The sequence below is a fragment of the Peromyscus eremicus genome, chromosome 8a (genome assembly GCF_949786415.1).
Source record: "Peromyscus eremicus chromosome 8a, PerEre_H2_v1, whole genome shotgun sequence".
Classification (NCBI taxonomy): Eukaryota; Metazoa; Chordata; class Mammalia; order Rodentia; family Cricetidae; genus Peromyscus; species Peromyscus eremicus.
In genome coordinates this window covers 37,564,011-37,576,761 of record NC_081423.1, presented here as the reverse complement: position 1 = coordinate 37,576,761, position 12,751 = coordinate 37,564,011, and the positions used below count along the sequence as shown (strand labels likewise).

Sequence of the window (12,751 nt, the reverse complement as noted above, 5' to 3'; positions counted from 1 at the left end):
AGGAGTGATCTATACTTCACTATCTGAGGAAATGTGGCCAGAATGGCCCTGCTTTAAGCAAAGAATGTTAAATGTCAGTGGTTTCCTCAGATTGCCCACACACCATCACTGCTGCACCTAATCCTCTTCACTGTCCTGGAAGTTGGTGTAAATTCTGAAATCTGTAGTAGATACAGAAAATTCATTTAAAAATTATGTCAAAAAGATAACTGATTTAGTACAACACTTGGGAGGCAGAGCCAGGTGGATCTCTGTGAGTTCGAGGTCAGCCTGGTCTACAGAGCAAGATCCAGGACATCCAGAGCTACACAGAGTAACCTTGTCTCGAAAATCCAAAAAACAAAAACAAACAAAAAATTATATTTAAAATATACTAGAACATAGCATAAAATAAATAATATCCCCAAAGAGGATCAACTTGTTAATATGAAAATAATATGACTAAGGATATGAAATTTAGAATCAGAACAGGAAAGTCTCATGAAAAGCAGATTCGGCTGGCCAAGATTTGTTTCTATCTTCTAGCCCACGCACCTTGTTAAGAAACCCAATTGCATAAAAATTTTTGATTTTTCCAAGTAAGTTTCAGAAATCAAATACTTTTCTGAGACTGTAGCTTAATGATCTCTTCCTTTTCCTCTGTACTTTTAAAAGTCTTTTCATAGCCCTGTTCCTGTTTACTGTTGACAAAGACTTTTTAAAGAGAAATATTTTTGGTCCCACTAATGGTCAGATATCCTAAATTCTTTAGCAGTGGTTAGCCCAATTATCTATCACTGTAAGATTCTTCACTAGGCTGAACAAATAAAGTACATGACAATCCGATTCCTAGACCACAGAGATATCAAAACTAATGCCTACAGACTGTTGTTTTTGCCCAGGAGCTTTCTTATTAAAACTAGCCTTATAAAGAATAAAGGGGAAAAAGGTGGGTCAATTCTATAGCTTTCTCAAGTAGTAGCAGCCACACAGCACACATAAAAAAAGCTGCCTGTTTTTCTGATTCTTACAGATCTTGCATTATTGTCAGAAACAATAATGTTTAGCAGGGTATAGTAGCTCACACCTACAATCCCAGCACTTTAGAGACTGAAACATGTGGATTTCCAAGAGTTTGAGTCTAACCTGGGCTACATAATGAGTTCTAGGCCAGCCTGCAACACAACATGAGATCCTGTCTCAGAAAAAGAAGCAAACCAACAAACAAATGGACTATCGCAGTAGGTTGAATGCTTGCATGAGGCCTTGTGTTCAAACTTCAGCACTTTATAAGCCCAATAAAGTAGCCTATGGCCGGGCGGTGGTAGGACATACCTTCAATCCCAGCACTCGGGAGGCAGAGCCAGGCAGATCTCTGTGAGTTCGAGGCCAGCCTGGTCTACATAGTGAGATCTAGGATAGGCACCAAAATTACACAGAGAAACCCTGTCTCGAAAAACCAAAAAAAAAAAAAAAAAAGTAGCCTATGCTTGTAATCATAGCACTCTAGGGGTGAAAGATAGGAAATTAAAGGTCATTTTCCTTGGGTTCAAGGCCAGCCTGGGATACAGAAGACCTGATGATGATGTCGAAAATGAAGATGATGAAGACAAAGAAGTAAAAGCACAGAAGAAATGTTTAATAAGTTGATTTTGTAAACAGCAGAAATCCCTATCACAATGACACAAATACCTAAGTACTACAAAGAAAAGATGGAAGAGATAATATAATAGAACCTTATCAGATAAATTCAGGTCCAAGTCAGTAAAGTTAAAAAAAAACATTTGGTATGTAAATAACTAGATTGTGACCAATAAATAAATTAATATGTGTTAATTTAAAATTTACTTATAAAAAATTTGTTATATACAAAAAAACACATGACTTTCCAAATATCTGCAGTGTTCCTGTATAGACATAATGAGAAAGCAAAGCAATAAATAGCATAAAAATCATTATCATTAATCAAAACTCATGCACCTAGAACTAATTTATAATATTTACAAATTACATATTTTAGATACACCTGTCTAAAACATTCTCAAGAATTCTTCAAGTTCAGAAAGCACATGCCTATAATCTCAGCTATTAGGAGGCTGAGCTAAGAGGATTAAGAATTTTTTTTAACAATGAATTAATTTTATTTGCATACAGTGGTCATTAAAGGTTAACCCACTCAAAAAGACATTTTTGATACTCCAACATCCTTTGCCATTCATTTATTACAAATAAGTCCCTGTCTGCCACAGATCAGAAGTTAGATTGCAAATGGAGCATATTAAGTAATTTTAATACCTTTTCAAATGGAGCCTCTGAATCATTCCACACAGCAAGTTACCAGTTAATGGTGCATAATAATAAATCTGTGTTAAAGCATTGACAACCAGATTTCCCAGATATAGTAAGGACATAACTGGCATTTTCCCCTAAGAAGGTATTTTAAGCCTTTTAAGGAAATTTCTACAGTGTGGATTTAACTTCCATATAAAGTAGTACCTTAAATACATCATTAAAAAAAAATAAATAAACTAGGAACAGCCAGGCAGATCTCTGTGAGTTCGAGGCCAGCCTGGTCTACAGAGTGAGATTCAGGACAGGTACCAAAGCTGAACAGAGAAACCCTGTCTCAAAAAAACAAAAAAAATTAAACTAGAAATTAGACTTGGCTCAACAAAAATACTAATTTGTTACCTTCTATAAATACTCTTAAGAAAAACATTCTGGATAAACACCAAAACCTAGATGGACCTAGATTGTATTGTACATTGACATTCAATTTTTTTTAATTGTTAAGAGCAATATATTGAGTTTGGCAAAGTTAAGAGTATTTGATCTGATCAACATCCTAGCTTTATAATTTAATTTTTGAGCTTACTAGACTCAAGTTCCATAAATAATCTATTTCACAATATCTATCCAACATTTCATTATATGACACAATGTGATAGATGTCACAGAATGGGTCATCAACAAACCAATCTCACCAACATGTGAAAAACACAACTTTTTACAGGGTTTTAAAACATTTTACCAAATTCCTAACAGAACACACTTGTTGGGTTACTCTTCTAATCCTTGACTTTATACTAGAGATTCAAAAACAGGAGAGGGGCTATTAGACTCAAGTTATTTTTCAAAAAGAAAAGTTTGTCTGACCAAAAATTACTATGGAAAAATTAATACATTTACAAAGCATCATGATTTGTCCCAATAGATGCATTTCACTTAGCATTGTTAACATTAACCAAAATGAGCCAGAATTCATCTACAAATAATTTTTAAAATGATTAGAATTTTTCAGTCAATAGTCATTTCATTACTGTGTCCTAAAATTAGAAAACTGTTAGTATATAAAAACACATTTACCAACTTCAATTAGGTCAGTATCAGGATTTAACAAAATTCTCCATCATCACCAAAATTTTTAAATATCTTTACTCTTAGGTACTATAAAAATAATGCACTAATCAAATGGAACATGTGACCAATCCCACCAAGTGGGGGAGGGGGTGAAAGGAAGCATTTACAGAGTTAAATTTCGAATCCTAAATACTTAACCCATTATTTGAGCCTGCCTCTCTACAGAATATCAATACTCTTGGTTACCAACTGTAAATAAAATAGAAACTTCACCAGCATAACTCTAATCAGTTTAGTTCATCTGTTTCTCACACACTGAATAGCTTTGTTTATCAGAATGCAACAGAAGAGAATATGGATCCCACATTTTTACCTCTGACTACAGTGGTAGCCAGTCTCAATAAGAAAAAATATGAAATGCTTCATAAATTGGCATGTCATCCTTGTGCAGGGGCCTCACTAATCTTTTCTCCATATTTTTCCAATTTTAGTATGTGCTGCTGAAGTGAACATGAGCGGATTAAGAATTTGAGGCCAGCCTGAGCTACAGGGTCAGTTCCAGGCTCACCAGGACTATATATAATAAGGCCCCATCTCCAACAAAATAAAAAAAATAAAATCTTCAAATAATAAAAATTACTACCACAACTTTTCATAATATTTTAGTAATAAGAAGTCATCTAATAACTTAACATTTAAATTTTACTCTCCATGCATTTTAAAGCAAATGTATTACCAAGTTTATAACTAGATATAAGGTGATTTTGTGTTAACATATTTTAAAATAGCATCATGAATTAAGCTGTACATTACTGGCATTCTATTTTTCTTAAGCAGTTCCACTTTGCAAAATCCCTAAAAACTCCAGTTATGTACAACTGCCAAGCCAGGTTAATAATAGCAATGAACCATACTCATCTAAAACCACAAGACTGTCAGGTGACATAAGAATGAATTTAACTCAAAAGCCTCTCCGTGCTGCAATAAAAAAGGTGTAATCCTAGCAACAGGACCATGGGACACTGCGAGTCTTTAAAGAGTTCCATGCCGAAGACAAAACCTATTTTATAAAAGGCTTCATTTCTACAGGTTTGCAAGTAACATACCACTTTTTTGTTTCACTTAAGAGTGGGATTTCACAAGTAACTTGGTACTTTTTTCTCTTCTACTACAAAGTGTATGACAAAGTGAAAATCAATCTAAATATTATTCTTGTAAACTAAGCCCTACCTGGCAGCTTTTACAGACCGAGACCACCTACCATGTTTAGTGTTTTTAAGGCACTTCTGCTAACTTTTGTGCAAGAGTGGAGGAGGTAGTTCCTCACTTCATAAAATCAGGAAAATGAAAAGCAGGAGACAGTGTAAGTAAAAAAAGGAGAGAAGAGAGGAGAAAGAAGATGAGGGAGAGAGAAAAAGGGAAGAAAAGGGGAAGGGGAGAAGGAAAGAGGAAAAAGGTAAAGGAGAGAGTGAAAAAGGGAGGGGGAAAAGGAAGAGGAGGGAAAGGGGAAAAGAGTGATGTAGTAGAATAATATTTTAAGATGTGTTTCTTTTGTTCATGTTGCATTTCTTTAACTCTGTGAAGCTGTGTTACTGTGCCTGTCTAAAACACCTGATGGTCTAATAAAGAGCCGAACGGCCAATAGCAAGGCAGGAGAAAGGATAGGCAGGGCTGGCAGGTAGAGAGTATATATAGAAGGAGAAAACTGGGGGGAGATCTAAGACCTAGGAGCCAGAGAAGGAGGAGGACATCAGGGGCCAGCCACACAGCCACACAGCAAGCCACGGAGAAAGAGTAAGATTTACAGAAGAGAACAGGAAAAGCCCAGAGGCAAAAGGTAGATGGGATAATCTAAAAGATTAAGAAAAGCTGGCTAGAAACTAAGGCAAGCTAGGGCTGGGCATTTATAATTAAGAATAAGCCTCCGTGTGTGATTTATTTGGGAGCTGGGTGGCAGGGCCCCAAAAAGACCAAAGACCAACAACAAAGGGTGAGGGAGAAGATACCCCAGTGCCTGTGTCCTCTAGCTAGGCCCCACCTCAACCCTTCAATATCTCTCAAAATAGTGCCACCACCTGGGGATCATGACTCACTCACAACACTGAACTTTCTAGGGGTCACTTTATGCATAGTGCTTTGACTAAGTAAGAGCTATCCTGAGCACAGGGATCAGGCAACCATAGCTATAACACAGCTCTTCAATAGTTCACACCTAAGGAATTTAGGTTTACTTTATAAACAAGAAAACGGAAAAGGTTCTTTCTCAATTTCTGTGTGCCCATACACAAAATCTTAGAAGCTATCTACATTGCTGACCAGCAAATGGAAAATAAGCCTCATTAATCACAGCACCACCATGGTCAGTATGTAAAACCAGCTCATTAATCTCAACACTTACACTGCATTTAATAAGACAAGTCTAGCAGAAAATACTGACTTTGTAGAAATGTAGCTCAATGGTACAGCCACTTACTTACCATTTATGAAGCTTTTGCTTAGTTTGGCTGCTCTTCCAGAGGGAAGTATGGAAAGAGGGAGAAAGAGAAGCAAGCAAGCAAACAAACCTGCTTTTGGAATTATAAACTTCAATAAAACCATCATGTTAAATTATTTGGCTAGTTCACAAAAGAAACATTTTTAGCTTGCTTTACAAACATGGTTTTTCAGTAGGGTTATGTTTTAACATTTATCAGCATGTTCTTCCACAACACAGAAGGGTACCTCTCTCTGTGTGTGTACTAATATGACTAATGTAGTAACACAAATGCCTAATACAACAGGATATTTACCTACAATCTAAGAAGGAGACAATATGCTGAGACCAAAAACGATTACCCACCCCTAACATGGCAGAAACATAAAAACAGGCTCTGAATCATCAGAATTTACATTTAAATCTTCTCTGCCACATACTGGTTGTGGTATTAGATTTAGCTAACTACAAAATTATGTATGCTCATTAGTATTTAAAATTACCACACTCAGTAGATCCACAAATAAGTCTGTTAGCTTAACCAGAATGCAATAATGCTAGTTTGTCACAAATGTAGTATTTCAGTATTGAATATTTAATACAATGTGTTTTCCTCATAATCCTCTATATTCTATTTTAAGAATTTATAAACAGGGGTTGGAGAGATAGCTCAAGGGTTAAAAACATTGGCTGCTCTCCCAAAAGACCTGGATTGGATTCCTAGCACCTACAAGGTGGCTCACACTCATCTGTTACTCCAGTCTTAGTGGATCTGGACACTCTCATCTGGCCTCCAATGGCACCTGGCATGTGGTACCCAGACATCATACATACATGCAGGCAAGACACCCCAATATATAAAATAAAATAATACTAATTTATATATATAAATATATATAAATACTAATATATATATATATATATATATATATATATATATTTGTGGGGTTTTTTTTTGAGACAGGGTTTCTCTTGTAGCTTTGGAGCCAATTAAAAAAATTTATAAATGTTTTTATCTGAGAAACAGTATGGGTTTACCAGGATGCCAAAGAGATATTTCATAGGGAAACTAATTAAGAATGTCATTTTCCGATAACAATCCACACCAAAAAAAATGTGTGTCTAGCCAAGGGCCAAGAGAGTGTTATGAGACATGTTAGGGAAATGAGATAGTGAAGGAAGACTAATGATTGGGGATGGTCACAAAAAAGCCTACTTTTTTTATTTGGCTAATTTTATGGTACTGAGAATTAATCTCAGAGATCCTTAAACATGATAGGCAAGTGCCCTACCACTAATCCATATATACCTTCGGCCCAATACTGATTCTTAATGGTATCTTGGAAATTTAAGCTAGTAAAAAGAAAAATAAATTCAAAAAATTTCCTATCTGTATGCCTTCCCCTTCTTCCCCTCTCACGCTCTCCCATCCCAACTTCATCCCCCCCAAACCCCCCAAATCCTCCACCCACCCCACCCCACCCCACCCCCGCCATCCTTTCTCAGCACCATTGGCATTTAAATCTATGTTAAAACCTCTTCTGAATAAACACCAAATTTGCTTTAAACAGAAGATTTCCTGCTGTCTTCACAGGTAATTAAAATAGATGCTTAATTTTTTTTTTCTAAAGATATTCTCAACAACCTGTGGTACACAGACCTTTAACCCCAGCACTGGGAGGCAGAGGCAGGAGGATCTCAATGAGTTCCTGGTCTACCAGATCCAGGTCAACCAAGGCTCTACAAACAGATGCTAACTCAACAAACAAACGAAAAGGTCTTCTCTTTTTCAGGTGTGCTAGTTCAGTTTGTCTTCCAGATTAGCTTTCTTTCCACCGGTCTCTCATTTTCCTTCTCCGTATCACTAGTTCATATTCAATTCTTCAACTTCAAATGCATGTTACTAAACTGTGAAGTGTAATAACTATAGCCATTTCTTCTTTTTTAATTAATTAATTAATTTTTCTATTATCAGCTTGATACAGTACAAATTCTTATCCTAACAGTGAAATGTTTGCCCAGTAATTGAGTAAAACCCAAACTTATTATTATAAAGCCACAGTCATCCTAGGGTCCCCCCTGCTATGTAGCCTCCCTGGTTCGGTGGGTTGCAGTCTGATTGTTCTTTGCTTTATATCTAGTATCCACTTATGAGTGAGTACATACCATGTGAACTGAAAAGGAAGAAGTCAAACTTTCACTATTTGCAGATGATATGACAGTATACATGAATGACCCCAAAAATTCTACCAGGGAACTCCTACAGCTGATAAACTCCTTCAGTAAAGTGGCAGGATACAAGATCAACTCAAAAACATCAGTAGCCCTCCTATACACAAATGTTAAAAGGGCTAAGAAAGAAGTCAGAGAAACATCACCCTTTACATTAGCCACAAATAATATAAAATACCTTGGGATAACACTAACTAAACAAGTGAAGGACCTATTTGATAAGAACTTTAAATCTCTAAAGAAAGAAATTGAAGAAGACATCAGAAAATGGAAGGATCTCCCATCCTCATGGATAGATAGGTAGGATTAACATAGTAAAAATGGCAATCTTACCAAAAGCAATCTACAGATTCAATGCAATCCCCATCAAAATCCCAACACAATTCTTCACAGCCATTTCTTAAATGTAACAATGGAATATATTCTGCTCTAAGAAATCATTTTAAAGTATTTCATTTTTCTTTTTTTTTCTGTAATGCAGTTTTTGTCCTAGTTGTTGTAATTATTGTGTTGGAATGATGCTTTTTTTTCTTATGCATGTTATAATTGTTTACATTCAGGTAAAAACTGTAAAATACCTAACAAAATCATTTTAGTGTAAAAAGCAAGCAAAACCCTTTCAATCTACCATTCCTTTGCATTCTTTTTTTCTCTTCTTTTTCTTTACCTTTAAATTTTCCTCTTATTTATCCATTCTACATTCCAACTGCAGCCTCCCCCAACTCTTCTCCTCCCAGTACTCCCTCATTCCCCCTGCCCTCCCCACTCCCCCACCTCTACCCAGAAAAGGGCAGGCCTCCCATGGACATCAACACAACATGGCACATGAAGCTGCAGCAAGACCAAGCACTGAACCCTGCACCAAGGCTAGGCTATGCTAGGCAACCCAGCATGAGGAATAGGGTCCCAAAAGCCAGCCAAAGAGTCAGAGCCAGCCCCTGTTCCCACTGCCAAGAGTCCCACAGGAGGACCAAGCCACACAACTGTCACACATATGCAGAGGGCCTAGGTCAGTCCCAACACAGGCTCCATGGTTGCTGGCCCAGTCTCTCTGAGCTCCCAGGAACCCAGGTCAGTTGACCCTGCGGTCTTCCTGTGATGACCCTAAACTCCCTGGCTCCCACAGTGCCCCCTCCCTCCTTTGCATTCTTAGAAACAAATGAAAGAGTCTTTCATTTTTCAAATTGCATAAAGGCAATATGCCAGATGTGGTGTCTCCTTAGTGCTAACACCAACAAGCAAGTCTTAGGGGTAAGACTTTGAAGAGGAGACTAACTTGAAAATTATACATCGTAGAGCTTTTCATTTAATTCATTTTATACTTTTCCATATGTTTTGTTAAGATTTTTTTGAAAATTCACAAGGCTTTTTGTTACTACAAAAGAATACTCTGTACACATCACAAAGGTCACTTTCTCTTGGTATGAAATACAGCCACCTGCGGAATGGAGAGACTCAGTTGTTAAGAGCACTGACTGTATTTCCAGATGACCAGGTTCAATTCCTAGCACCCACTTACAGATAACAACTGTCTGCAACTTCATCCCTAGTGTATCTGACACCTTCTGGCCTCCCCAGGCACTAGGCACACATGCTATGTACAGACATACATGCAGGAAAAACACCCTACACATAAAAATAAATAAATTAAAAAAGAAAAACACACACCACACACACACACTCCCACACACACTTAGTTCTGCATGCTGAAGGAGAAAAGCAAAGTTAGACAGCTTCTAAACACCAAGACAAGAATGGGTACACAACTAAAATTGTCAGCATCATTTAAGCACTAACAAATTTCTTGGAGCCCTAGAATATTTAGTATACATCAGGAATATTTGAAGGAGCAGCCATTTAATTTGAGGAAAGCATCTTAGAAGTTTATAAAGCCAAATATGTGATAAGAATAAATGTTTCTTCATGCTGTCTCTCAGTAACCTCTGAGGATCACAAACTATCATCAACTAAGTTGTAATTGACGATATCACACACACACACACACACACACACACACACACACACACATTATCAATATCAGAACAAACAAGGACATTTAAATGCAGGATATATGATTTCTGTATTAAAGAACTACATACAATGGGTTCAACCTATGTAACCTGCCAGTTTCTCAGAACCTCATGCCCAAGTTAAAAAACAAAAGAAAACAACCAAAACAAAAAAGTAAGAAAGATTCCAATGCACAGCTAAGCTTCAGTGAAACATTAGTGTGTGTTTCTAGTTCCAAACTACTATAAATAAGATAAGAGACAGCAGACAAGTAGACGTAAGACCAACTGGTACCAGAAGACAACGAGGCTGTTTTCCTGAAAACAGTTGTTTGATTGTTCATGCTGTGTTTTCAGAAAGCTAAACAATCTTTCCTCTGAAATTTTAAAGTTAACACATGAAGACATGACCAGGTATTTAACTGAAGATTTTAGCAGAAAGAAAATGTAAACTCTCAAAGGATCTCCTAAACATATAACAAAACAGGGGTAAGAAACAATTCGTTAAAAAATATCCAACCTAATTAGTTAATCATATCAATTTCATACTGGACTTGTAAAATGCCTTTGAATAGTATTATTGCTAGTTATTTCTGCTTTTTAGTTAAGTGTAGAATTTTATGCCAGTAATTTTAGTTGGATATATTTTTAAAATCAATTTGGAAAAAACTGAATTCAGTAAATATTCAAATATAAAAATGTCTAAATGATTTGTAGAACATTATCACCAATCCGAAAATGTAACTTCTAAAACATCTGCTGCAATCCTTAAGGAAACTCAAGCTCCACACTAAACAAAATACTGCCTAAAATTGTCTGCTGCTATGAAGCCAGAGAGGAGACCAGTAGTTACAACAGCTAGAGGCAGACAAGGGATCTATTTAAAAGATGAGGGGTGGCGTCAGAGATTTATTTAGGGCACTGGAATTGTTCTGCATCACTGGTGGTAATTAGTAACTCCATGCATCTGGCCATGTACAACATTCACACAACTCTAATAACAGCATGAACATGCATGTTCAAAGCAGCACTGGTCACAAAAACCAGAGGTAGAAAGTTATATCCCAATATTTACCAGTCACTGGGTATATACAGACTTATACAGAACATACTAGAACATTCAGCTATAGAAGTAGAGTACTGATGCATGCTACAACATGGATGAACACTGAATATAAAGTCAGTCAAAGGAAAGTCAAGACATAAAAGGTCACAGGATTCCATGTATATGTAATATCCAAAATGGGTAAATCCAGAGAGAGAATGGAGATTGGTAGTTGCCAGGGTGCTTTGAGGGGGAGAAAAACATTAACTCCTAAATGCACAAGGAGTTTTACTTTGGACTAATGAGAATGTTTTTTAACAAGATAAAAGGGCAGTTACCTAACATTGTGAATATACCAAATGCCTCTGAACTGTTTACTTTACAGTGGATAATTTCATGTTGCATGAATTTCATCCATATATATACATATACAAAACAGATATGCACTCATGTATCTTTTTCATCAGTAACCAATTAATAATGACCTCCTGACAAGGATGAACAATGACAGTAATATATGCCTTAATAAGTGGGAAAGGCATGTCTACATTCAGCATGTTTATCATTTAAGGGGTATGCAAACATATGTCTGTAAAAATCACAATATAAAAGTTAAAAAAATTCCACATGATTAGCAGGTATTATTTGAATGATAAAGCTTGAAAAGAATTCCAGTAAACCTCTGAAATTTTAGTTACTGGCTTTTGGCTCTGACAGTTTTGCCAAGGTATAAATCTCACCAACATCATGAAAATACAGACTTTTCTATAAGCTCATGAGCTGACTTTGTTCCTGACACTGGAAAGAGAAGGCCAAGACCAGTAACAAATTACGTAACTGCCAGAGCTGAACGATATGACAACAGGATCACAAGACATTAAAGCAGAGGCCAGAATTCATGCCTGTATCTACCCAGAAAAAGGCACTGCCTATGCATTACATATGCAGGAACACAAAAGAGCAAAACTAAATAGACCTCAAATTTTAAAAGCTTAGAATTCAAATTCAAGCCTTATGAGAGTGTGGAGTAAAGTGAGCTCTCTATGTGGCCGGATGAAAATTATCACAACCACTTAGTAAAATAATGTGGCAGAAGAGCCAGGTAGGTACTCAGGGGACAGAGGCAGGGGACTTCCCCAGGTTTGGGACTAGCCTGATCTAGATATTGAATTTCAGGCCAGTCATGACTACACAGCAAGAACTGGTCTCAAACAATAGCAACAATAACATTAATGATAATGTAGCAAAATCTGATAAAGTCCTGGACATATACTTATAAATTATATATCTATAAATTCAATCTGAACTAAATATTTCAACAGACATGAACATGTATCTTCTCCCTAAAACTCATACAAAAATGTTCACAGCACTATTATCAATTATAACCCTAAACTGAAAATAATCCAAATATTCTTCAACAATCACATAGGTAAAGAAATTGTGCCAGGCGGTGGTGGCGCACGCCTTTAATACCAGCACTTGGGAGGCAGAGCCAGGCGGATCTCTGTGAATTCGAGGCCAGCCTGGGCTACCAAGTGAGTTCCAGGAAAGGCGCAAAGCTACACAGAGAAACCCTGTCTCGAAAAACCAAAAAAAAAAAAAAAAAAAAGAAATTGTGATATATTCATAAAACAGAAAACTGAATTACTA

General features: G+C 36.6%; 1 protein-coding gene and 1 non-coding gene across 3 annotated transcripts in view; both read right to left on the bottom strand.

Annotated features, from left to right (window-relative positions):
• The window catches only part of Fnip1 (folliculin interacting protein 1), an 84,611-nt gene that overhangs the window by 56,213 nt on the left and 15,647 nt on the right, over positions 1-12,751 (bottom strand). The window lies entirely within an intron of this gene.
• Positions 3,746-3,850, bottom strand: LOC131918093 (U6 spliceosomal RNA). Its single transcript, XR_009380842.1, has one exon. It is a non-coding gene; the product is annotated as a U6 spliceosomal RNA (small nuclear RNA).